The sequence below is a fragment of the Odocoileus virginianus genome, chromosome 16 (genome assembly GCF_023699985.2).
Source record: "Odocoileus virginianus isolate 20LAN1187 ecotype Illinois chromosome 16, Ovbor_1.2, whole genome shotgun sequence".
NCBI classification, from domain to species: Eukaryota; Metazoa; Chordata; class Mammalia; order Artiodactyla; family Cervidae; genus Odocoileus; species Odocoileus virginianus.
In genome coordinates this window covers 41,136,566-41,160,398 of record NC_069689.1, presented here as the reverse complement: position 1 = coordinate 41,160,398, position 23,833 = coordinate 41,136,566, and the positions used below count along the sequence as shown (strand labels likewise).

Below are 23,833 nucleotides of genomic sequence, written 5' to 3'. Positions count from 1 at the left end.
AAAATAGAAATAAAAAAAACCTAAATTTTGCAGCCACTGTTAACAACAGTATGGAAGTTTCTGAAAAAACTAGCAATATAATAGAACTAGCATACAACCCAGCAATTCCACACTTGAATACAAATAAAAAAATCTGAAAACAGTAACGTGAAAAGATATATGCATCCCAATGTTCATAACAGCACTATTTACAAAAGTCAAGATATGGAAGCAACCTAAATATCTGTCGATACAAGGATGCATAAAGAAGCTGTTGTATGTATGCATAGTGGGATACTTTGTTTGTTCAGTTACTCAGTCATATCCAACTCTTTGCAAACTCATGTCCATTGAATTGGTGATGCCATCCAACTAGCTAGTACTCTGTCATCCTTTTCTCCTCCTGCCTTCAATCTTTCCCAGAATCAGGGTCTTTTCTAATGAGTCAGCTCTTTACATCAGGTGGTCAAAGTATTGGTGTTTCAGCATCAGTCCTTTCAATGAATATTTAAGATTGATTTCCTTTAGGATTGACTGGTTTGATCTCGCAGTCCAAGGGACTCTCAAGAATCTTCTCCAATTACACTGTTCAAAAGCATCAATTCTTTGGTGCTCAGCCTTCTTTATGGTCCAACTCTCACACCCATACATGACTAGTGAAAAAACCATAGCTTTGACTATATGGACCTTTATGGGCAAATTAATATCTCTGCTTTTTAATATGACATCTAGGTTGGTCATAGCTTTTCTTCCAAGGAGCAAGCATCTTTTAATTTCTTGGCTGCAGTCACCATCTGCAGTGGTTTTGGACCCCAAGAAAATAAGGTCTGTCACTGTTTCCATTGTTTCCCCATCTATTTGCCATGAAGTGATGGGACTGGAAGCCATGATCTTAGTTTTCTGAATGTTGAGTTTTAAGCCAGCTTTTTCACTCTCCTCTTTCACTTTCAAGAGGCTCTTTAGTTCTCATCACATTCTGCCATACAGGTGGTGTCATCTGCATATCTGAGGTTGTTGGTATTTCTCCCTACAATCTTGATTCCAGCTTGTGCTTCATCCAGCCTAGCATTTTATATGATGTACTCTGCATATAAGTTAAATACAATTGGATGTTACTCAGCTATAAAAAGAATGGAATTTTGCCATTTGCAGCAACATGGATGGCCATGTAGGGTAGCATGTTAACTGAAATAAGTCAGAGAAAGACAGGTACTGTATGACATCACTTATGTGTGGAATCTAAAAAAGCAGAACAAACTAGTGAATATTACAAAAAATGAGCAGACTCACAGAGAGAACATATTAGGGGTTACCAGTAGTGACAGGGAAGGGAAAGAGCAATATAAGGGTAGGAGATTAAGAGGTATAAAATATTATGTTTCATAATATAAAATAAATATAACATATTTATTTTACATTATAATATAATATAAAATAAGCTTATAATAAGTTTATAATATGAAATATGCTACAAGGATATTGTACAACACAGGGAATATAACCAATATTTTATAGTTGAGTGTAAATGGAGTATACACTTAAAAATTGTGAATCACAATATTGTACACCTGTAACTTACACAATATTGTACATCAACTATATTTCAATAAAAAAGTTAGTAAATAAAAGGACCACAAAGCAAAATGGAACAAAAATGTGTTATGAGTAACATATCAATATTATATTCGTTTAAAGATTTTCTTGATTTTGTCTAAGGCTGATTGCCCCTACAAGCAGAGCCAGAGTCAGTGGTTCAGGTTTAGCTGATTTATTGGGAATGTTTTCAGGTGAAGAGGAGCTCCAGTGCAGACTGGTTCCATCCTATCGGGAATGGTGTGAAGCCCACCAGAGAAGGTGCTGGCTTTTGCACCCATGTCAGTCAATGGCCCAAGTCTGGTGGGACATGGACCTCTTTGTAATAGGGTGGTTCCCCAGAGAACAGATGACTGTGAGAGGCAGTGGCCCCAAGTGTGCAAACACACCTGTGTCCAGCGCTGGCTCAGGTGCCACCTGGGGGAGGAGAGTGTGTTCTCACGGAGCTGATCCACCTGCGTCCAGCGCTGGCTCAGGTGCCACCTGGGGGAGGAGAGTGTGTTCTCACGGAGCTGATCCACCTGCGTCCAGCGCCGGCTCAGGTGCCACCTGGGGGAGGAGAGTGTGTTCTCACGGAGCTGATCCACCTGCGTCCAGCGCCGGCTCAGGTGCCACCTGGGGGAGGACAGTGTGTTCTCACGGAGCTGATCCACCTGCGTCCAGCGCCGGCTCAGGTGCCACCTGGGGGAGGAGAGTGTGTTCTCAGGGAGCTGATCCACCTGCGTCCAGCGCCGGCTCAGGTGCCACCTGGGGGAGGATAGTGTGTTCTCACGGAGCTGATCCACCTGCGTCCAGCGCTGGCTCAGGTGCCACCTGGGGGAGGAGAGTGTGTTCTCAGGGAGCTGATCCACCTGCGTCCAGCGCTGGCTCAGGTGCCACCTGGGGGAGGAGAGTGTGTTCTCAGGGAGCTGATCCACCTGCGTCCAGCGCTGGCTCAGGTGCCACCTGGGGGAGGAGAGTGTGTTCTCAGGGAGCTGATCCACCTGCGTCCAGCGCCGGCCCAGGTGCCACCTGGGGGAGGAGAGTGTGTTCTCAGGGAGCTGATCCACCTGCGTCCAGCGCCGGCCCAGGTGCCACCTGGGGGAGGAGAGTGTGTTCTCAGGGAGCTGATCCACCTGCGTCCAGCGCCGGCCCAGGTGCCACCTGGGGGAGGAGAGTGTGTTCTCAGGGAGCTGATCCACCTGCGTCCAGCGCCGGCCCAGGTGCCACCTGGGGGAGGAGAGTGTGTTCTCAGGGAGCTGATCCACCTGCGTCCAGCGCCGGCCCAGGTGCCACCTGGGGGAGGAGAGTGTGTTCTCAGGGAGCTGATCCACCTGCGTCCAGCGCCGGCCCAGGTGCCACCTCGGGGAGGAGAGTGTGTTCTCACGGAACTGATCCACCTGCGTCCAGCGCTGGCTCAGGTGCCACCTGGGGGAGGACAGTGTATTCTCATGGAGCTGATCTCTAGCAGACCGTGTGGCCTCTCTAAGTCGTGCTGCTGACATCTTGGGAAGCAGAGCCCTCCTGGCGTGGTTTTTCTATAGAAGCTCTACCTGAAGCGCTGCCATTTGACAGGTACACCACGCACAGTGCCAGAAGTTTCCCACGAGAACATCAAGCCTTCCAGCTTTTGGTGTGACACAGGTGAGAATAAATTAACACTGCTGAGTTAAAGAACAACAACACAGATAAGGAGAATTGTTCAACAAAAAAGGGGACTCTCTGAGTCCCCAGGGTCACAGAAAACGTCCATATTTGCTGAGCAAAGGTTTCCCGTCCCCTGCAGTGTATTGCTGTTGTTGAGTGGCTCAGTCGTGGCGACTCTTAGTGACCCCATGGACTTTAGCACGTCAGGCTTTCCTGTCCTTCTCCATCTCCTGGAGCTTGCTCAAACTCATGTCCATTGAGTCAGTGATGGATACAACTATCTCATCCTCTGTCGTCCCCTTCTCCTCCCGCCTTCAATCTTTCCCATCACCAATCTTTTCTATACACCCTAAATAAAGTGCAATCATCCAAGTGGGGCCTGGTGGGCTACAGTCCATGAGGTCGCAGGGGTCGGATATGACTGAGCGACTACACCACCACCACCACATCCAAGTGGGGAAGAGGCAGAGGCCTGCTGCCTAAGACCACGAGGTCTGGAAACCTGGGAGGGACAAAGGGACTCATGTCAGTCTGAACCGGGCAGTCTCTCTCCTTTCCTGGTAACACTCCCCGTGTGGAAAGAGTAAAAAAGCAAATGCTATCAGACACTGTCTCTCCGGGAGCTTTTCCAGCCACTTTCTGCCTTCCATTGCTTTATAAGCCACAGTGGATCCAGAGTAAGGTTTGAGGAACAGCTTCCTGTGACAGCTGCTTTATTCTCATATTCCAACACAGGAGAGAAGCCCCTCTGGGCCTCAGATGCAACGCCCCATTCAGTTGCAAAGAGGTGAAAAACAATGAAAATCATCACTGGAGATTCTTTTTTAAGCTGGGTGCTGTGCCTGGTACCCGAATCCTTAAAATAGTTATAGGACAGCAGCATTTTTATCTCCACTGGTGGATGAGGGAAAATCCTATCGTTTTTCACTAAAGTGACCTATATCCAAGAGCTGAGAGAATGCCGGTGTAAGTTGAATTAGTGAATTAATGAATTTATTTGTTCAGATGTAGTTAGAAAGCAGAGAAGAGGTGGACATAGGCCAGTCTAAATAGGAAAGGGAGATGCCCTTCTTTGTAATTCTTGATGTGTCACTAAGACCTGTAGGAAGGTTTCTGTTATCTGATGTGGAATGTCTGAATGAGTACCCCTACATTACGATTAAGGGAGTAATCTTACCTCAAGGCAGTAAGGATTTGGGGAAATCATTATTGCGGGGACAGAGCAAATTAGTCAAGATGGCGTGTTCAGACTCTCTCATCCCATGTTTTGTAAATAATGGTTATGTCACAGCTGAGCTCACTTGTAGCACTGCACATGCATGTCAGGAGGTACTCACTTGGCCTTGGGTTTTGTGTGTGTATGGATAGTTATAGGAGCTCCACCCTTAAAGTGGTGGGAATTACTGCTGTGTTATGGCTATGTCCATTGGGTCAGTAGGAGAGGAGAAAATACAGTGTCTACTGTTGCGGCTGCTGCGTCAGCCAGGAGAGAGGTTGTGTTGTGTTAGGTTAAGCTATGGTTGTTGCCAGAAGAGAATAAATGTGTCTGCAGTTCCTACAGCTCCTTGAGTCTCCTTCCAGCCTCTTAGCTGGCACCTCGCCTACCCTGAGTTCAATGAGCAGTGCAAATAGTGTGAACAGCGAGACAATTAGTGCAGTGGATAGGATCAGCAATACAACTGGTGCAGTCGGCAGGATACCCGGCAGTGAGGGGAGCCTGAGGCTATACTGGATGGAGGAAGCCAGTGGCCACCACATAGCATGTGGTACCGTGTGGCTGTGATCCTCTTGATGTGGGCTGCAGTGGGAGTCTGGGAGGTGGTGGAAGGTTCACCAGACAGCATCGAAAAGGTTTCGAGGCATGAGTTCCTGTTTGCCAAACAAGACTGCACAGACTGCACTGGCACATGGGGTGGATCTTCCTGACTGCCCTGGAGGCAGATATGGACGGTGCCCCATGCAGTGCCACACCAGTGCACAATGTGCAGAGACACTTGGAAGAACCAGAGCCACGTACACTGGCGTTAGAGCAAGGACGCCGTGGCTTTAAGAACCCAGCATCTCTGACAGCGAGGTGGTGAGTGACAGTGATGAGGAACATTATGGGACTGCAGGTCCCCGCTTGCCAGTGAGGCCTGTTGTACAGCAGAAAGAGAATCATGAGCAGCCTGTGACCCAGGGGGCCCCCAGTGTGACTGAGTTCACGACATATTGACCATATCCTCAGGTGGGGTTGGTTGACTCCTGTAAGCAGTTTTGGCAAAAGCAAGGGGAACCTTGGCAGCTTGGCTTTTGTGACTGGCACAGTGGTGGGCCTGCGACCTGCGGGGGTTTGCAGGTCCTTATCGAGAGAAGTAGAGGAGGGCATGTGAGACACCGTTTTGAAAGTATGAATTCCCCAAAGGGGGCCCACGCTGGCAGGGGCCCACCTGGGTTACATGGATGCAAATATAGGCTGATTTGTGCAAAGGTATATTATAAAGGCTGTGTCTTATGACGTAGGTTTAGACAGCGTACTGTAAACGCTCTGTCCTCAGATTTAGAAGTATATTATGTGGGTGGACTGTGAACACTGCAAAAGACCCCTTCCTTAAAGGGGTGGCCCTGGCGCCTGTGGGGGCTTTTGCAGGTCCTTAATCAAACTCCGCCGGAGTGGAGTTGCCCCTGTGGAGACTGAAATCTCACAAGGACAGACAGTGGGCTGGACTTGGCCTTGGAAGATAATGGCACTCTACATGCAGCGGGTTGTCTTCTAGCCCCGTGAGGGCAAGGGCTGCAACATGAGTTCCAGGTGATACCTAGCACTGGTTTTGCTCTGTATTGGGGGTGTAGCTGCTTGTTGTTATAGCTATTGCTGTCATAAGAGGCAAATCCAAGGTCAGTGTTACTCTCGAGGAAGAGTGGACTGCATAGAATGTGAGGCGAGAGACCCTGAAGGGGTGGAGTGTGGGGAGAGCAAGTTGGCCAAGATGGAGTGCTCAGCTCTCTCACCCCACGTTTTGTAAATAAGGACTATGTAACAGCTGAGATCACTTATAGTACTGCGCAAGTGTGTCACGAGGTACTTACCTGGTCATGGGTTCTATGGGTTTGCACGAACTCCACCCATAAAGCAGCGGGAATGACTACTGTGTCATGGCTGTGGCCGTTGGGTCAGCGTGAGAGGAGGGAATATAGCGGGTCTGCTGTTGCAGCTGCTGCATCAGCCAGGAGAGAATACTGTTGTGGCTGTTGTGCCAGCCAGGAGAGAGGTTGTGTTCTGTCAGGTTATGCTATGGCTGCTGCCAGAAGGATAAGCATGTCTGCAGTCTCCTTCTGGCCTCTTCGCTTGCGCTTTGCCTATCCTGGGTTCAACAAACAGTGCAAACAGTGTGAAAGTGAAAGTCAGTCGTGTCCGACTCTTTGCAATCCCATGGACTATACAGCCCATGGAATTCTCCAGGCCAGAATCCTGGAGTGGGTAGCCTTTCCCTTCTCCAGGGTATCTTCCCAACCCAGGGATCGAATCCAGGTCTCCCACATTGCAGGCGGATTCTTTACCAGCTGAGCCACAAGGGAAATCCAAGAACACTGGAGCGGGTAGCCTACCTCTTCTCCAGGGGATCTTCCTGACCCAGGAATCTAACCAGGGTCTCCTGCACTGCAGGCGGATTCTTTACCAACTGAGCTACCAGGCAGTGTGAACAGCAAGACAACTGGCGCTGTGGGCAGGATCAGCAATGCATACATGCACATATATATAAAGAATAAAGATATATGCACACACACACTCACGTGTCCACCAGCTCCCCTGAGTCTGGAGGAGTGACACTGGCCTGCCCAGGAACTCACCGCATCTGCCAAGCATCTGTGTCACAGTCAAGCAACTTTGAACTTCAGAAATCTCCATTTTATAAAAGACCCAAAGAAACCTACTTCATCTTATTGGCCTGGCCAGGAGACAAATATGCCCTCTGCCTTTCAAAGTTGCCACAAGACCCATAGAAACCCGGTGGCAACCTGCCTCCACCAGGCAGCATCTGGTGCCTGTTAGACTTGCAAATTCCAGGGCCAACCCTGCCAGCCTCTGCATAGGACTCTCTGGGGAAGGTGTAACAGGCCATCAGATGGGTCTTTGAGGAGCTTCACTCTTGCTCAATGCTCCCTTGTTTCTGATTTAAGTTCTCTGCTGCTGTGTGGGTGATCCAGTGCTTTCAGGCCCAGGAGGTGCTGATGGAAAGTGGGCCCTGCACTTTCGCTGGCTGTTGGTTGAATTTGCAGGTGTGCAGGTCAGACTGCACCACGCCATCCATGTACACGAGGAACGTGAGTACAGGCCGGCTTGGGAAGCCACAGGAGTGGAGGTGGGGTGCTGTCTTAGGATTCGTCCTCCACAGACTCCGAGGAACATGTGTATCTGCAGATGGGAGGGACCATCCAGCTGACCCACATACACCAGATTGCAAATCTTTTTCTTCACTGCATAGTCCTTGAGATAATTTTATTATACATCCGTGATCTCATAGATATACAATCTCTCCTTTTCTTTAAATTTCACACAATTATAACATTGGAAATGCAGATGACTGTTTTGACATTCACAAAAACATAGTTTTAATTAGTACATTGATTGCTTGATCTAAGAAGCCAGTTGCGTAAATACCATGAAAGGTCACATAGGACATATCTTCAGTTTTCATCTTTCAATATTCTAATTTTATTGAATTAGAGATGATTTCATTTTATTGCTTTAAAAGGTGATTTTGTTTAGCTTTCCACCCTAAATTTTAAAAATTTATTCTTTAGGATAATTATAGAAATTCAAATCTCATAAACGAAAGGAAAAATAAGATTATGCAAGTTCTCCCCATAACGACTTTCTTTCCTTTTTTCTTTCCTAGTAGCAAACATTTATAATAAAAGCTCAGTATATAAGAAGTTTGTAACATATCAATTTAAGAAACAGCTCTTCGTTCGATGCAAATTATTAGGAAGACAAATTTAGAGTTTCATTTAGAAAGAGATTTTAGCATAACTCTCATTCTATCTCTAACTTTTTCTGTTTTATAGTTCACACAGTTTAGATTTCTAAAGAGGTTAGACCCATCATGTCCAGTTAGGTGAACTTTTCACAATCTAATTTAAAATTAAAATGTTATCCACACTTCCTGAACTTCTAGTCAAGAAGTTTGGCAATAGAATTAAATTAAAATGGGGCTTCCCAGGTGGCCCAGTGGTAAAGAATATGCATGTCAATGCAGGAGATGAGATTCAGGAGATGTGGGTTCAATCCCTGAGTCAGGAAGTTCCCCTGGAGTAAGAAATGGTAATCCACAAAAGTATTCTTGCCTGAAAAATCCAATGGACAGAGGGTCCTGGAGGGAAACAGTCCATAGGTCACAAAGAGTTGGACTCTAGCTGAGCGTCTGAGCACACACATGCACACACTTTTTCTTGGACAAATATAGTGTGAGCTCTACTCAGGCTGAGTTCAGTAAATATTTCCTCATAGTATATAGCTGTATCACACTGGAAAAAGTAATAGCTAATGGGGAAATTAATGTGAAAGTTGATATTCAACTTAGGTTCATACTAGTGTGCATGTGTATGTTGTGTCTGACTCTTTGCAGCCCTAATGGACTGTAGCCCACCAGGCCCCTCTGTCCATGGGATTCTCCAGGCAAGAATACTGGAGTGGGTTGCCATGCCCTTCTCCAAGGGATCTTCCTGACCCAGGGATTGAACCTGAGGCTCCTGTGTCTCCTACATTGCAGGTGGTTTCCTTACTCACTGAACCAGCTGGGAAGCCCCCAAGTTCATACTAGAACAATTTCCAATTGTTTTGGGTAAGGTGAATCTGGTTGTACTATTAATTACAAAATAGTTCATCTCGAATCCCAAGGGTTTCGTCATCCTGTAACCTTTTCTTATCCTTGCTTATAGCTTTCAGTGCTTTCAGTAGTAATTGATCTCACTTTCTGCTCCATCTTGAATTAACAAGTAAAATGGTAAGCTTCTCTGATTGGATCTTATCTCCTTAATACAACAACACTCGTAACTGAAAAGAAACTGATTTTAGTCAAATCAAATTAAAATAAAAATTATAGCTTTCTGTAATACACATAATCACCCACATTTTCAAAGTGTAATTTTTTCTGTTGATTAATAAGCCCAGTCAGACCCACCTATCCTAGGGTTCCCACCTCGTAGGCTGAGCACTGCCAAAGCAAAGAACTTGATGCTATTTGCCCAGGATCTTGCAGTGGCATAGGCAGGAGCTGAGTGGTAACTGTTTTCCATTTATCTTTGCTGTGTAATATGTCAGCATACAGCTTTTCATGGTATTCCCTTATAATCCTTTACATTTCTGCAAGGACAGCAGTACTGTCTTCTGTCAACTCAAACCTACTATTGATACCCTCTAGGAAATTTTAAACTTCTATCATACTGTTCAACTCTAGAATTTATATTTGGTTACTTTTATAATTGAGCTTCCCAGGTGGTACAGTGATGTGGGTTAGATTCCTGGGTCGGGGAGATCCCTTAGAGTAGAAAATGTCAAACCACTCCATCATTCTTGCCTAGAAAGTTCCTTGGACAGGGGATCCTGGTGGGTACAGTCCATGAGGTCACAGAATCAGAGACATGACTGAGTGACTGAGCACGCATGTACCTTTATAATTGCTATTTCTTTATTGGCACTGTTTATTGTTCAGTTATTGTTTTCATAAACTTTTTGTAAACATAGTTCTCTTTAGTTGCTTGAGCATTTTATAATAGCTGTTTTTAAGTCTTCATCTGTTAAATCTAAAATCCTGGCCTCCTCAAAGACAGATTCTCTGTTTTATTTTTTATGTATAGCTCACAATTTCCTATTTCTTTACATGTCTCATTGTAATTTTTATTTAAAACTGTAAATTGTGTGCAAAATATCATAGCAACTCTGGATAACCATGCATATCCCACCCTTTCTGAGGTGTGTAGTTTAGGATCACTTTGTTTATTGATTTTGGGGAGCCAATATTTTGAAGTCTGCTTTGCCTACAGTATGCAGTCTCTGGTGTCTTTGCTCAGGATTCTCCCCTTATTTTTGTCTGAACTTGGCTTCCTAGAGTTCACATGCTAAGAGTACATTATCTTTTAGTCAAAGCTGTACTTAAGACTTCTTAACTGGGGACACTCTCACCTTTTACTAGGTGGGGAAGCTACAGTCCATAGCCCTCCCTGGTCTCATGTTCCTCCAGAGACTAGAGGTTCTGAGTTGCTCCTGAGAGGGTGCATACTTGAACATGTGCACAGTCTCCTAATCACCAGGGATGAGTGGAATCTTATTTCTAAGCTTCGCTTCCTGTGAGCTGCCCCAGGTCCAAGCAGCTTATTTTTACACCATTTTGGTCACAGGTTGTTTTAACCTCCCCTTCCTCACCCCCAGAGCCTTTAAGAGTCAAAGACTTTTATTGAGGGATGTATGGGTGGCTTGAAGAAAATTTTCTGAAGTCTGATCATATTTGATTTGATTGTCCTGAGTGGGTACATCACAGGATATATGCATATTCTTATGATCCTTCATGAGGGTTACCCTGGAAGGCTCTTCATGGCTATCTCCTTCAAGATTCGTTCTACTAACCTCAAACTGAATGTTTTTCCAGTATGAATTTTTTGATTTCTTTAAAGTGTACTTTGCCTAATTGTGTACTGTTCAAATCCACTTCAGTTTCACTAGGAGAGAAAATGAACTAGAGAACATCTAATCTAATTACCAATGTTTAGCAAGCCTTCTTTTGCTAGGATTATTCTGGGTACATTACATGGTCCTTCAGTTCAGTTGCTCAGTTGTGTCTAACTCTTTGTGACCCCATGGACTGCAGCACACCAGGCTTCCCTGTCCATCACCAACTCCAGGAACTTGCCCAAACTCATGTTCATCCAATCAGTGATGCCATCCAACCATCTCATCCTCTGTCGTCTCCTTCTCCTCCTGACTTAAATCTTTCTCAGCAACAGGGTCTTTTCCAATGAGTCAGCTCTTCACATAAAGTGGCCAAAGTACTGGAGTTTCAACTTCAGCATCAGTCCTTTCAATGATATTCAGGACTGATTTCATTTAGGATTGACTGCTTGGGTCTCCTTGCAGACCAAGAGACTCTTAAGAGTCTTCACAGTTCAAAAGTATCAGTTCTTCAGTGCTTAGCTTTCTTTATAGTCCAACTCTCACATCCATACATAACTACTGGAAAAACCAAAGCTTTGACTAGATGGACTTTTGTTGGCAAAGTAATGTCTCTGTTTTTTAATACAGTGTCTAGGTTGGTCATAGCTTTTCTTCAAGGAGCAAGCGTCTTTTATTTTCATGGCTGCAGTCACCATCTGCGTGATTTTGGAGCCCCCCCAAAATAAAGTCCTCACTGTTTCTGTTGTTTCCCCTTCTATTTGACATGAAGTGATGGAACCTGATGCCATGATCTTAGTTTTCTGAATGCTGAGTTTTAAGCCAACTTTTTCACTCTTCTCTCTCATGTTCACCAAGAGGCTCTTTAGTTCTTTTTCGCTTTCTGCCATAAGGGTGGTGTCTTCTGCATATCTGAGGTTATTGACATTTCTCCTGGCAATCTTGGTTCCAGCTTGTGCTTCATCCAGCCGAGTGTTTCTTATGATGTGCTCTGCATATAAGTTAAATAAGCAGGGTGACAATATACAGTCTTGATGTACTCCTTTCCCAATTTGGAACCAGTCTGTTGTTTCATATCCAGTTCTAACTGTTGCTTCTTGACCTGCATACAGATTTCTCAGGAGGCAGGTCAGGTGGTCTGGTATTCCCATTTCCTGAAGAATTTTGTTGTGACAAAATTCACAGTTTGTTGTGATCCACGCAGTCAAAGGCTTTGGCGTAGTCAATAAAGCAGAAGTAGATGTTTTTCTGGAGTTCTCTTGCTTTTCCCATGATCTCGCGAATGTTGGCAATTTGATCTCTGGTTCCTCTCTGCCTTTTGCAAATCCAGTTTGAATATCTGAAATTTCACAATTCACATACTATTGAAGGCTGGCTTAGAGAATTTTTAGCATTACTTTGCTAGTGTGTGAGATGAATGCAATTGTGTGGCATTCACACATTCTTTGGCATTGCCTTTCTTTGTGATTGGAATGAAAACTGACCTTTTCCAGTCCTGTGGCCACTGCTGAGTTTTCCAAATTTGCTGGCATATTGAGTGTAGCACTTTCACAGCATCATCTTTTACATTTTGAAATAGCTCAACTGGAATTTCATTACCTCCACTAGCTTTGTTCGTAGTGATGCTTCCTAAGGCTCTCTTGACTTCACATCCCAGCATGTCTGGCTCTAGGTGAGGGACCACACCATCATGGTTATCTTGGTCATTAAAATCTTTTTTGTATAGTTCTTCTGTGTATTCTTGCCACCTCTTCTTAATACCTTCTGCTTCTGTTAGGTCCATACCATTTCTGTCCTTTATTGAGCCCATCTTTGCATGAAATGTTCTTTTGGTATCTCTAATTTCCCTGAAGGGATCTCTAGTTTTTCCCATTCTACTGTTTTCCTCTATTAGTTTGCACTGATCACTGGGAAAGGCTTTCTTATCTCTCCTTGCTATTCTTTGGAACTCTGCATTCAGATGGGTATACCTTTCCTCTTCTCCTTTGCCTTTCACTTCTTTTCTTTTCTCAGCTATTTGTAAGTCCTTCTCAGCTATTTGTAAGGCCTTCTCAGACAACAATTTTTCATTTTTGCATTTTTCTTGGGATGATCTTGATTACTGCCTCCTGTACAATATCAAGAACCTCTGTCCATAGTTCTTCAGACTCTAGGTCTATCAGATCTAATCCCTTGAACCTATTTGGGATTTAGGTATGGTCCTTAGATATTTTGAATAGAAGGATGCACAGTGCACTACTTCTGGCATTCTTCTGGCCATTGCTCTACCTATAGCAATCATGTTTGTGAAGATTAAAGGCATACATTGGAGATATCAAGGGTTTGGTTCCAGACTACCACAATAAAGTGAATATCACAATAAAGCAAGTCACATGGATTTTTTTGGTTTCCAATGGATATAAAAGTTATACTTACATTATTCTGTAGTCTACTAAGTATGCAATAAAATTGTCTTAAATATCTATTTACAACCTTAATAAAAAATACACAGTACTAAAGACATGCTAACCATCATCTGAACCTCCAGAGAATCATAATCTTTTTGCTGGTGGAGAGTCTTGTCTTGATGTTGATGGCTGCTGACTAACCAGGTTGGTGGTGCTGAAGCCTGGGGTGGCTATAACAATTTCTTAAGAGAACAAAGAATTTTATTATATCAGTTGACTCCACATTCCATGAGCAAATTCTCAGTAGTGTACAATGCTCTTTGATAGACTTTTACCCATAGTACCACCAATCCTGTAGCTGCTTTATAAACTAAGTTTATCTAATATTCTAATTCCTTTGCTGTCACTTCTACAATCTTGTCAGTATCTTCACCAAGAGTAGATTCCATCTCAAGAATCAAATTTGCTTATCCATTAAAAGGAACTCTTTATCAATTCCTTAGTTGAAGGTTTCATCATAACATTTCAGCAATTTAGTCACATCCTCAGGCTCCACTTGTAATTCTAATTCTCTTCCTATTTCTACCACATCTGAATTTGATTCTTTCACTGAAATCTTGAACCCATCAATATCATCCTTGAGGGTTAGAATCAACTTTTTCCAAACTCTTGTTAATGATGTGTTAACAAATATGAAAACAACATTCAACTCACTATCTCCACCAGAGCTCTTGGATGACCAGGTGCATTGTCAGTGAGCAGCAGTATTTTGAAACATATCTTTTTTCCTGAGTCCTAGGTCTCAATACGGAGAAGGCAATGGCACCCACTCTAGTACTCTTGCCTGGAAAATCCCATGGATGGAGGAGCCTGGTGGGCTGCAGTCCATGGGGTCACAACAGAGAAGGCAACGGCACCCCACTCCAGTACTCTTGACTGGAAAATCCCATGGATGGAAGAGCCTGGTAGGTTGCAGTCCATGGGGTCTCTAAGAGTCGGACACGACTTAGTGACTTCACTTTCACTTTTCACTTTCATGCATTGGAGAATGAAATGGCAACCCACTCCAGTGCTCTTGCCTGGAGAATCCCAGGGACGGGGGAGCCTGGTGGGCTGCCGTCTATGATGTTGCGAAGAGTCGGACACAAGTGAAGCAACTTAGCAGCAGCAGCAGGTCTCAATAGTGTGTTTAAAATACTCAGTAAGCCATGTTGTATGCAGATGTTTTATCCTTTTAGAGAGCACAGGCAGAATAACATAATTCTTAAGGGCTCTAGGATTTTTTGAATGGCGTATGAGCATTGACTTCAACTGAAAATCACCAGCTGTTATCTGTCTCTAACAAGAGAGTCAGCCTGTCTTTTAACACTTGGAAGCCAGACATTGACTTCTCCTCTCTAGTTATGGAAGTCCTAGATGGCATCTTCCTCTCCTATAACGCTGTTTCACCTACATTGTTTCGCCTGCATTCAGTGTGGCCACCTTCATTATCTTCACCAAATCTTCTGGATATGTTGCTACAGCTTCTACATCAGCACTTACAGCTTCACCTTGTACTCTTCTGTTGTGGAGATAGCTTCTTTCTTTAAACTCCATGAACCAACCTCTGATAACTTGACACTTTTCTTCTGTAGCTTCCCCACCTCTCTCAGCTTTCATAGAATTGAAGAGAGTTAAGGCCTTCCTCTGAATTGGGCTTTGACTGAAGGAAATGTTATGGCTGGTTTGATCTTCTATCCAGACCACTAAAGGTTTCGCCATATCAGTGATAATGCTGCTTTGCTTTCTTATCATTCATATCTTCACTAGAATATCACTTTCAATTTCCTTCAGGAAATTTTCCTTTGCATTCACAACTTGGCTGTTCAGTGCAAAATGCCTACCTTTTAACCTATCTTGACTTTTGACATACCTTCCTCACTAAGCTTAATCATTCCTAGTTTTTTATTTAAAGTGAGAGACATACAACTCTCCTTTCACTTGAAAACTTAGAAGCACTGTAGGGTTATTAACTGGACTAATTTTAATATTGCTGTGTTTTAGGGAAAAGGTAGGCCTAAGAAGGAGGGAGATAGGGAAAGACTCAGTCAGTGGAGCAGTGCAGTTACAAAATGATCACAGTAGTAATATCAAAGATCACTAGCTACAGATCATCATAACATATATAATAACAATGAAAAAGTTAGGGAATTACCAAAATGCAGCATAGAGACATGAAATGAGCTAATGCTGTTGGGAAAATGGTGCGAATAGACTTGTTTGATGCAGGGTTGCCTCAAACCTTCAATTTGTGAAAAATGCAATAAAATGAGGTCTACTTGTGTATTTTCTAGATGATAATGCACCTACACTTCCCCCCAGTTCTCTGACTGTCTCTGCCCCCCAAGAGCTTTTATGATTAGACAGATTGCCAAATATTTTTCTTAGTAACATATATTTCTTAGATGTTTGAGTTTGGTTTCTGCTAGTACACCCAAGACAATATCTTCTAAATACTTTCAATTGGCCTTGCAGGCAGCATCTTAAAAAAAACAAAAACAAAAACAAACAAACAAAACATTACATGTTTGCGTTGCCTCCTTTACTATAGTTCGAGTGGAAATTTCTTGGAGATTCTGGCACTATATGGTCAATCCTACTGTTCAATATTGTTGTTTGTTTACATATGTTTCTGGATATTCATAAGTGTATTAGTGATAAGTTACAAGAGGTTGAGGTTGGGAATTCTTAGCCTTATTGCTTTCATACTGGAACCTCAGTGCATACACTTTGGCACTGAGGATAATGTATAAGCATGGACTGAGGGTCAGTTAGTTAGCTCAGTGGTTTTTATGGTGAGTTCTAGGTCTGGCCAAAAAGAAAGATCACATAGTTTGTGATGCTGTGCCCCAAATATTAGAGATAAATAAAGCACATTATCATACATAAGACTTTGAGAAGCCTTGTAACCAGTAGATGTCTTGAATCCCCTGTCTTTGGCACCATACTTTATCACCTAAGTTAGCCCAAATAAAAAGGGATTGAAAAGATGTTAAAGGCAATATCATCAGAAACCAAATTTGCCATCTAAAAATACAACTGGAAAATAAAAAGCAGGCTGTTTCTGCCATCTCCGGTGGAGCTGTCTTTCCCACCTTGTGTATCTGTTTCTCTGTGCAGAAAGGCTTTTTATGTTAACTCTGATCATCCTTATTGTGCATATTTGTTTTGGAAAGGGTGACTCCATCTCAGAATACATGCCATCTAACTTTCATCATCGCTTAAGGAGCCCAAACTCTCACTGTCTCCAGAACGAGTACTGACCTGGCATAAGTCAAAGGTCCACTTCTGCCCAGAAATTGTTGGATGAAAGCTCAGTGACACATAGGACGTTCATGGGTTATGTGCAGAGTCAGTTTTCAGAGGTGAAACTTTGAGTATGAAGGAGATAATTGGAATATTTGTCTGCTCTATTTCTCATACATCATAGCCCAAGCTTATTTGACGGTTAATATTTCTTCCACATGAATGACACTAACAGTCATTGTAAGTGGCAAACATTTAAAAACATGTATAGAAAAGATGGTCACATGGAAGAAAATAATCTGTGAAGGTAAAGAAGATGATAAAACTATTGGAAGTTCTAATGATCGAGGGTTCTACTGGGTTGGATTTGTACTATGTCTGTATTTGTCTTTAATTTTACTTTTAGATAACTTAAAAATGCATCCATGAAGCAGGATATGTCAAACAGCAATGAATATTCTGTGGTGGGAGATTGTATAGCTTAAAAGATAAAAATTTGTTCAGGTACAATTCACCTTTCCTCCCACTGGTTTCTTTGTTGAAGTAATTTATGTAAAAATGATGGTTCCCTTTTCTCCACACCCTCTCCAGCATTTATTGCTTGTAGACTTTTGGATAGCAGCCATCCTGACTGGCGTATAATGGTACCTCATTGTGGTTTTGATTTGCATTTCTCTGATAATGAGTGATGTTGAGCATCTTTTCATGTGTTTGTTAGCCATCTGTATGTCTTCCTTGGAGAAATGTCTGTTGAGTTCTTTGGCCCATTTTTTGATTGGGTCATTTATTTTTCTGGAGTTGAGCTGGAGGAGTTGCTTGTATATTTTTGAGATTAATCCTTTGTCTGTTGCTTCATTTGCTATTATTTTGTTGGTGGGAATGCAAATTAGTACAGCCACTATGGAAAACAGTGTGGAGATTTCTTAAAAAGCTGAAAATAGAACTGCCATATGACCCAGAAATCCCACTTCTGGGCATACACACCAAGGAAACCAGATCTGAAAGAGCCACATGCACCCCAATGTTCATCGCACCACTGTTTATAATAGCCAGGACATGGAAGCAACCCAGATGCCTATCAGCAGACGAATGGATGAGGAAGCTGTGGTACATATACACCATGGAATATTACTCAGCCATTAAAAAGAACTCATTTGAATCAGTTCTAATGAGATGGATGAAACTGGAGCCCATTATACAGAGCGAAGTAAGCCAGAAAGATAAAGACCAATACAGTATACTAACACATATATATGGACTTTAGAAAGATGGTAACGATAACCCTATATGCAAAACAGAAAAAGAGACTCAGATGTATGGAACAGACTTGTGGACTCTGGGAGAAGGCGAGGGTGGGATGTTTCAGGAGAATGAAGACTAGGTGGGAATCAGGGATTAATTTTATTAAAAACTGGAGAAAGTGCCTGGTGTTCAAATTTGAATTTCTCTGGCAAAAGACGAATTTGTGTTCATGGTGTTTTGTTTGTTTGTTTATTCTGGGTTTGCTCTAAATTTTATAAAGTGGAAATCATAAAGGTTGAAATTATCCAAGACTTATTTTCACTGGAAATTGCATGCTAAAATACATTCATATAACTTCATTCATATAATTTATCATTCCATTTCCTGACTATAATAATTTATTTACTTATTTATACATGATGGGCATTTGAGGTTTTTTCTCTTTTTGCTATTAAAGAAATCTTTGCTTAGGAATTCTTGTGCAACTCTCCGTGTGCACATGTACAAAAGTTCATTTTGGATATGCTTAGAAAAAGAGTTGCTAGGTTATAGGGAATAAGTAACTGCCAAACTGTTCTTCCAAGGAGAAAGTGTCTTTTCATTTTGTGGCTACAGTCACCATCCACAGTGATTTTAGAACCCAAGAAAATAAAATCTGTCATTGTTTCCACTTTTCCCCCATCTATTTGTGATTAAGTGATGGGACTGCATGCCAAGATTTTCATTTTTTGAATGTTGAGTTTTAAGCCAGCTTTTTCACTCTCCTTTTTCAACCTCATCAAGACATTCTTTAGTTCTTCTTCACTTTCTGCCATTGGAATGGTATCATCTGCATATCTGAGGTTGTTGATATTTCTCCCAGCAATCTTGATTTCAGCCCAGCATTTCCCACTATGTACTTTGCTTGTTAGAAGCAACAGTTAGAACCCTGTATGGAAAAACTGACAGGTTCAGGATTGAGAAAGGAGTATGACAGCACCGTCTGCTGTCATCCTGTTTATTTAACCTATACACTGAACACATCATGAGAAATGCTGGGCTGGATGGGCTACAAGCTGGAATCAAGGTTGGCAAGAAAAACATCAACAACATCAGATATGTGGACGATACCACTCTAACTGCAGAAAGTGAAGAGGAACTAAAGAACCTCTTGATGAGGGTGAAGGAGAGCAAAAGAGCTGGCTTAAAACTAAATATTAAAAACAAAAAAAACCTAAGATAACAGCATCTGGCCCCTACTTCACAGGAAATAGAAGGGGAAAAATGGAAGAAGTGACAGATCTCCTCTTCTTGGGCTCTAAAATCACTGCAGATGGTTGGTGATTGCAACCATGAAATCAGATGATTGCTTCTTGGCAGGAAAGCTATGATATATCTAGGCAGTGTGTTAAAAAGCATAGACACTACTCTGGCAACAAAGGTGTGTATAGTCAAGGCTATGTCCTCCCAGTGGTCACATATGGTTGTGAGAGCTGGACCATAAAGAAGGCAGAGAGCCAAAGAATTGATGCCTTTGAACTGTGGTACTGTAGAAGACTCCTGAGAATCCCCTGAACAGCAAGATCAAACCTGTCAATCTTAAAGGAAATCAACCCTGACTACTCATTGGAAGGACTGATGCTGAAGCTGAAGCTGGTCACCTGATATGAATAGCTGACTTATTGGAAAAGACCCTGATGCCAGGAAAGATTGAGGGCAGAAGGAGAAGAGGGCATCAGAGGATAAGATGGCTGGATGGCATCACTGAGGCAATGTACATGAACTTGGGCAAATTTCAGGAGATGGCAAAGGACAGAGTGGCCTGGAACATTGCAGTTCATGGGATCACAAAGAACTGGACATAACTGGTTGACTGAAAACAACACTACTCTGCATATAAGCTAAGTAGGCAGGGTGACAATATGCAGCCTTGATGTACTCCTTTCCCAATTTTGAACCAGTTTGTTGCTCCATGTTCAGTTCTAACTGTTGCTACTTGACCTGCATACAGGTTTCTCAGGAGACAGGTAAGCTGGTCTGGTATTACCATCTTTTAAAGAATTTCCCACAGTTTGTTGTGATCCACACAGTCAAAGGCTTTAGTGTAGTTAATAGAGCAGAAGTAGGTGTTTTTCTGGAATTCCCTTGCCTTTTCTATGATCCAGCAGATGTTGGCAATTTGGTCTCTGATTCCTCTGCCTTTTCTAAATCCAGCTTATACATCTGGAAGTTCTCATTTCACATACTGTTGAAGCCTAACTTGAAGGATTTTGAGCATCACCTTGCTATCATGTGAAATGAATGAAATTGTATGGTAGTTTGAACATTCTTTGGCATTCCCTTTCTTTGGAATTAGACTGAAACTTGACCTTTTCCAGTCCTGTGGCCACTGCTGAGTTTTTCAAATTTGCTGACATATTCAGTGCAGCACTTTAACAGCATCATCTTTTAGGATTTGAAATAGCTCAGTTAGAATTCCATCAACTCCTCTAGCTTTGATTGGAGTAATGCTTGCTATGGCCCACTTGACTTCACACTCAAGGATGTCTTTTAGGTCCTTGCAATTTCTGTTCTTTATTGTGCCCATCTGTACATGAAATGTTCTCTTGGTATCTCCAATTTTCTTGAAGAGATCTCTAGTCTTTCCCATTCTATTGTTTTCCTCTATCTTTCCATTGCTCACTTAAGAAGGTTATCTTATCTCTCCTTGCTATTCTCTGGAACTCTCCATTCAGTTGATTATGTCTTTCCCTTTCTTCTTTGTCTTTTGCTTCTCTTCTTTTCTGACTATTTGGAAGGTCTCCACAGACAACCACCTTCCTGCATTTCCTTTTCTTGGGGGTGTTTTTGGTCACCAACTCCTGTACAATGTTATGAACCTCTGTCCATAGTTCTTCAAGCACTCTGTCTCCCAGATCTAATCCCTTGATTAGATCCCTTGATTCATCACCTCCACTGTATAATCATAAAGGATTTGATTTAAGTCATACCTGAATGACCTAGTGGTTTTCCCTACTTTCTTCTATTTAAGTCTGAATTTTGCAATAAGGAACTGATGATCTGTGCCACAGTCAGCTCCAGGTCTTATCTTTCCTGACTGTATAGAGCTTCTCCATTTTTGGCTGCAAAGAATCTAATCAATCTGATTTCAGTATTGACCATCTGGTGATGTCCAGGTGTAGAGTCATCTCTTGTGTTGTGGAAGAGGGTATTTGCTATTCCCAGTGTGTTCTCTTGGCAAAACTCTGATAGCCTGTGCCCTTCATTCTGTACTCCAAGGCCAAACTTGCCTGTTATTCTAAGTATTTCTTGACTTCCTACTTTTGCATTCCAGTCCCCTGTGGTAAAAAGGACATCTTTTTTGGTGTTAGTTCTATAAAGTCTTGTAGGTCTTCATAGAAGTGTTCAGCTTCTTCAGTATTAGTGGTTGGGGCATAGACTTGGATTACTGTGATGTTGATAATCAAATAATCTACTGATATTAATAGCTATATGTTGAAAACATGTTCTCAGAATTTATGGCTTTTCACTTTTTTCAAAGTGTCTTTTTATAAACAAGAATCTTCTTTTTAAAATAGTCAGATGTGTTAATCATATAGAAACTTTTTCTATTTGCATATTAGGAGTTCTTTTTGATCCAAGATCAGAAAGATGCTTTCTTTTAGTTTCTTTGGAAATTTCAAAGTTTTGCATTTGATAGTCATGGTCTTTTTAGAAGGTTTCCATGTGTTCTCACTGTTCTTTCTTCTCTGATCATTTTGTGCTGCACCCCCTAAGCAAGTGTCATACAGGAACCTAATCACTGTAATTTGAGGAATGGCCCACCCAAGGTGTATTCACAAGTGTCAGATAAGGAGTCCTGTCTGATACTAAGGAACGAATTTGGTTTGTTTCCTCTTCATCCTCTATACTTATCACCAAGCTAGTCTAGATTCTGCTGCCTGCATGCAAGCTTGCATTGAAGCCACGTGGACAGAGAGCAGACCAGCAAGCCCAGCCCCTCTAGAGCCCACTTCTCTTAGTGCTACTGAACATGCATTTCAAAAGCGGGAGGCAGGATGAGAGGACACACTCTGTGTGAGCCCTGCCCTCAGCTTGTGATCGTGTGACCCACCATGACACGTGATGCACGACCCATGGCCCAGCCACTCTCAGGTTCTAACCAAACAAGCCAATTCTTCCTCCTGTGTGGTAGTGTTCTACACAGGGTAGAAAGAAGGGCTAGGGTTGTCTCCTGCACTGATTTCCCGTTATGGGAGAAGCTTGCTTAGAAGTTGCATGTTGTTCATAGAAGAGGCATGGTGACTAAAGGACCACTGCTCCCACTCCCTTGACAGCCTGCTCTTCTGAGTAGCGATTAAGGGATAAAAGGGTCAGCCTTGTCCAAGCTACCTCACTTCACAAAATTTCTGATTTTTCATCTGTAAAATAACGTGCTAATAGTGCTTGCTCCTTGGAAGAAAAGCTATAACCAACCTAGACAGCATATTAAAAAGCAGAGACATTACTTTGCCAACAAAAGTCTGTCTAATCAAGGCTATGGTTTTTCCAGTGGTCATGTATGGATGTGAGAGTTGGACTATAAAAAAAGCTGAGCACAGAAGAATTGATGCTTTTGAACTGTTGTCTTGGAGAAGACTCTTGAGAGTCCCTTGGGCTGCAAGGAGATCCAACCAGTCCATCCTAAAGGAGATCAGTCCTGGGTGTTCGTTGGAAGGACTGATGCTGAAGCTGAAATTCCAATACTTTGGCCACCTGATGCAAAGAGCTGACTCATTGGAAAAGACCCTGATGCTGGGAAAGGTTGAAGGCAAGAGGAGAAGGGGACAGCATAGGATGAGATGGCTGGATGGCATCACTGACTCAATGGATACGAGTTTGAGTAAACTCCGGGAATTGGGGATGGACAGGGAGGCCTGGCGTGCTGCAGTCCATGGGGTTGAAAAGAGTCGCTCACGACTGAGTGACTGAACTGAATAGTGCTAAGCGACATAATGCATGTCTTGTACCACATGCAGTGCTTAAAGCAATTAAAGAACTCAATATTATGTCACCAATTTGCTACTACATGATTGCTTGTAGTAAGTCTATTACTGTATGTCAGTGTTTATGTATTCAACAGATTGTATGCCTTCATTTCTTCTAACCATAAAATGGGTAGATACATATAGAGCATTAAATTATTCAATTGTTTCACAAGTTGTGTGGAACTGTTTTAACATTACGTCCAGAAGGATGCCTTATGTTAACCAAAGACAGGATACTAAAAATCAACAATACTAAAAATCAACATTTTGTTGTTGATTTTTAGTACTTAGAGCCAAAAACATTTTATCAGGTATTCAGAATGGGGCCTGTTCTATAAAGTATTGCTGTAGAATAGCCATCATATCAATCTGCTACTGACAAATGCTTTTAAATTGATTAACCCTTACTATCCCATAAAAAAAAAGAATCATTAGCATTTACCATCTGGGTCCAATGAAGTCTTTCTATTTTTCATTTCAATGAAAGTTTTAAGTCATTATTTGAATTATTTACACAAACTTAAAGTGATAGTAAAAAAAAAAAACCCAGCTGTGTCAAATTTTTAATAGAATTTTATATTTTGCAAAATGAAATTTTTATTTTATTTTTCCTGGTTTTGGAAATTGTATATACACCAAATATACAGTGTTGTCTGCTTGTTTGTTTGGGTTTTTTTTTCAGGTTTTAAAACTTTTTCTTTGCATATTAAAAAATTGTGCATTCCAATAAATAAAATCATTTGAACAACAACAAAAAAATGACACTCTGATTAAACTACATTTTACAGCTTGCAGGACACCTTGGACCAGCTTGTTTTTCCCTCTAGGTTTCACTGTCATCCCACCCAGCGTCCTTCTTCACCAACATGGAAGTTCTTTTCCTTCCTTGTCAGCCAGACAGGCAGATAGATGGGAGAGGTAGGAGAGGCCTACGTTGTCAGTATTTCTCCATTCATTTAAACTTGATCCAACCTCTTTGCATCTTACAATGTTACACAGCTAAAAGAAGTAAACTAAGAAGGCAGTGCTTGTGGAGTCTACAGTGCGTAATGGCAGCGCAAGCTTCG

The 23,833-nt window shown here is 42.2% G+C and overlaps 1 pseudogene; it reads right to left on the bottom strand.

Moving 5' to 3' along the window:
• Positions 1-13,350: 13,350 nt before the first annotated feature.
• LOC139038640 (tigger transposable element-derived protein 1-like) lies at positions 13,351-15,197 on the bottom strand (annotated as a pseudogene).
• Positions 15,198-23,833: the final 8,636 nt, after the last annotated feature.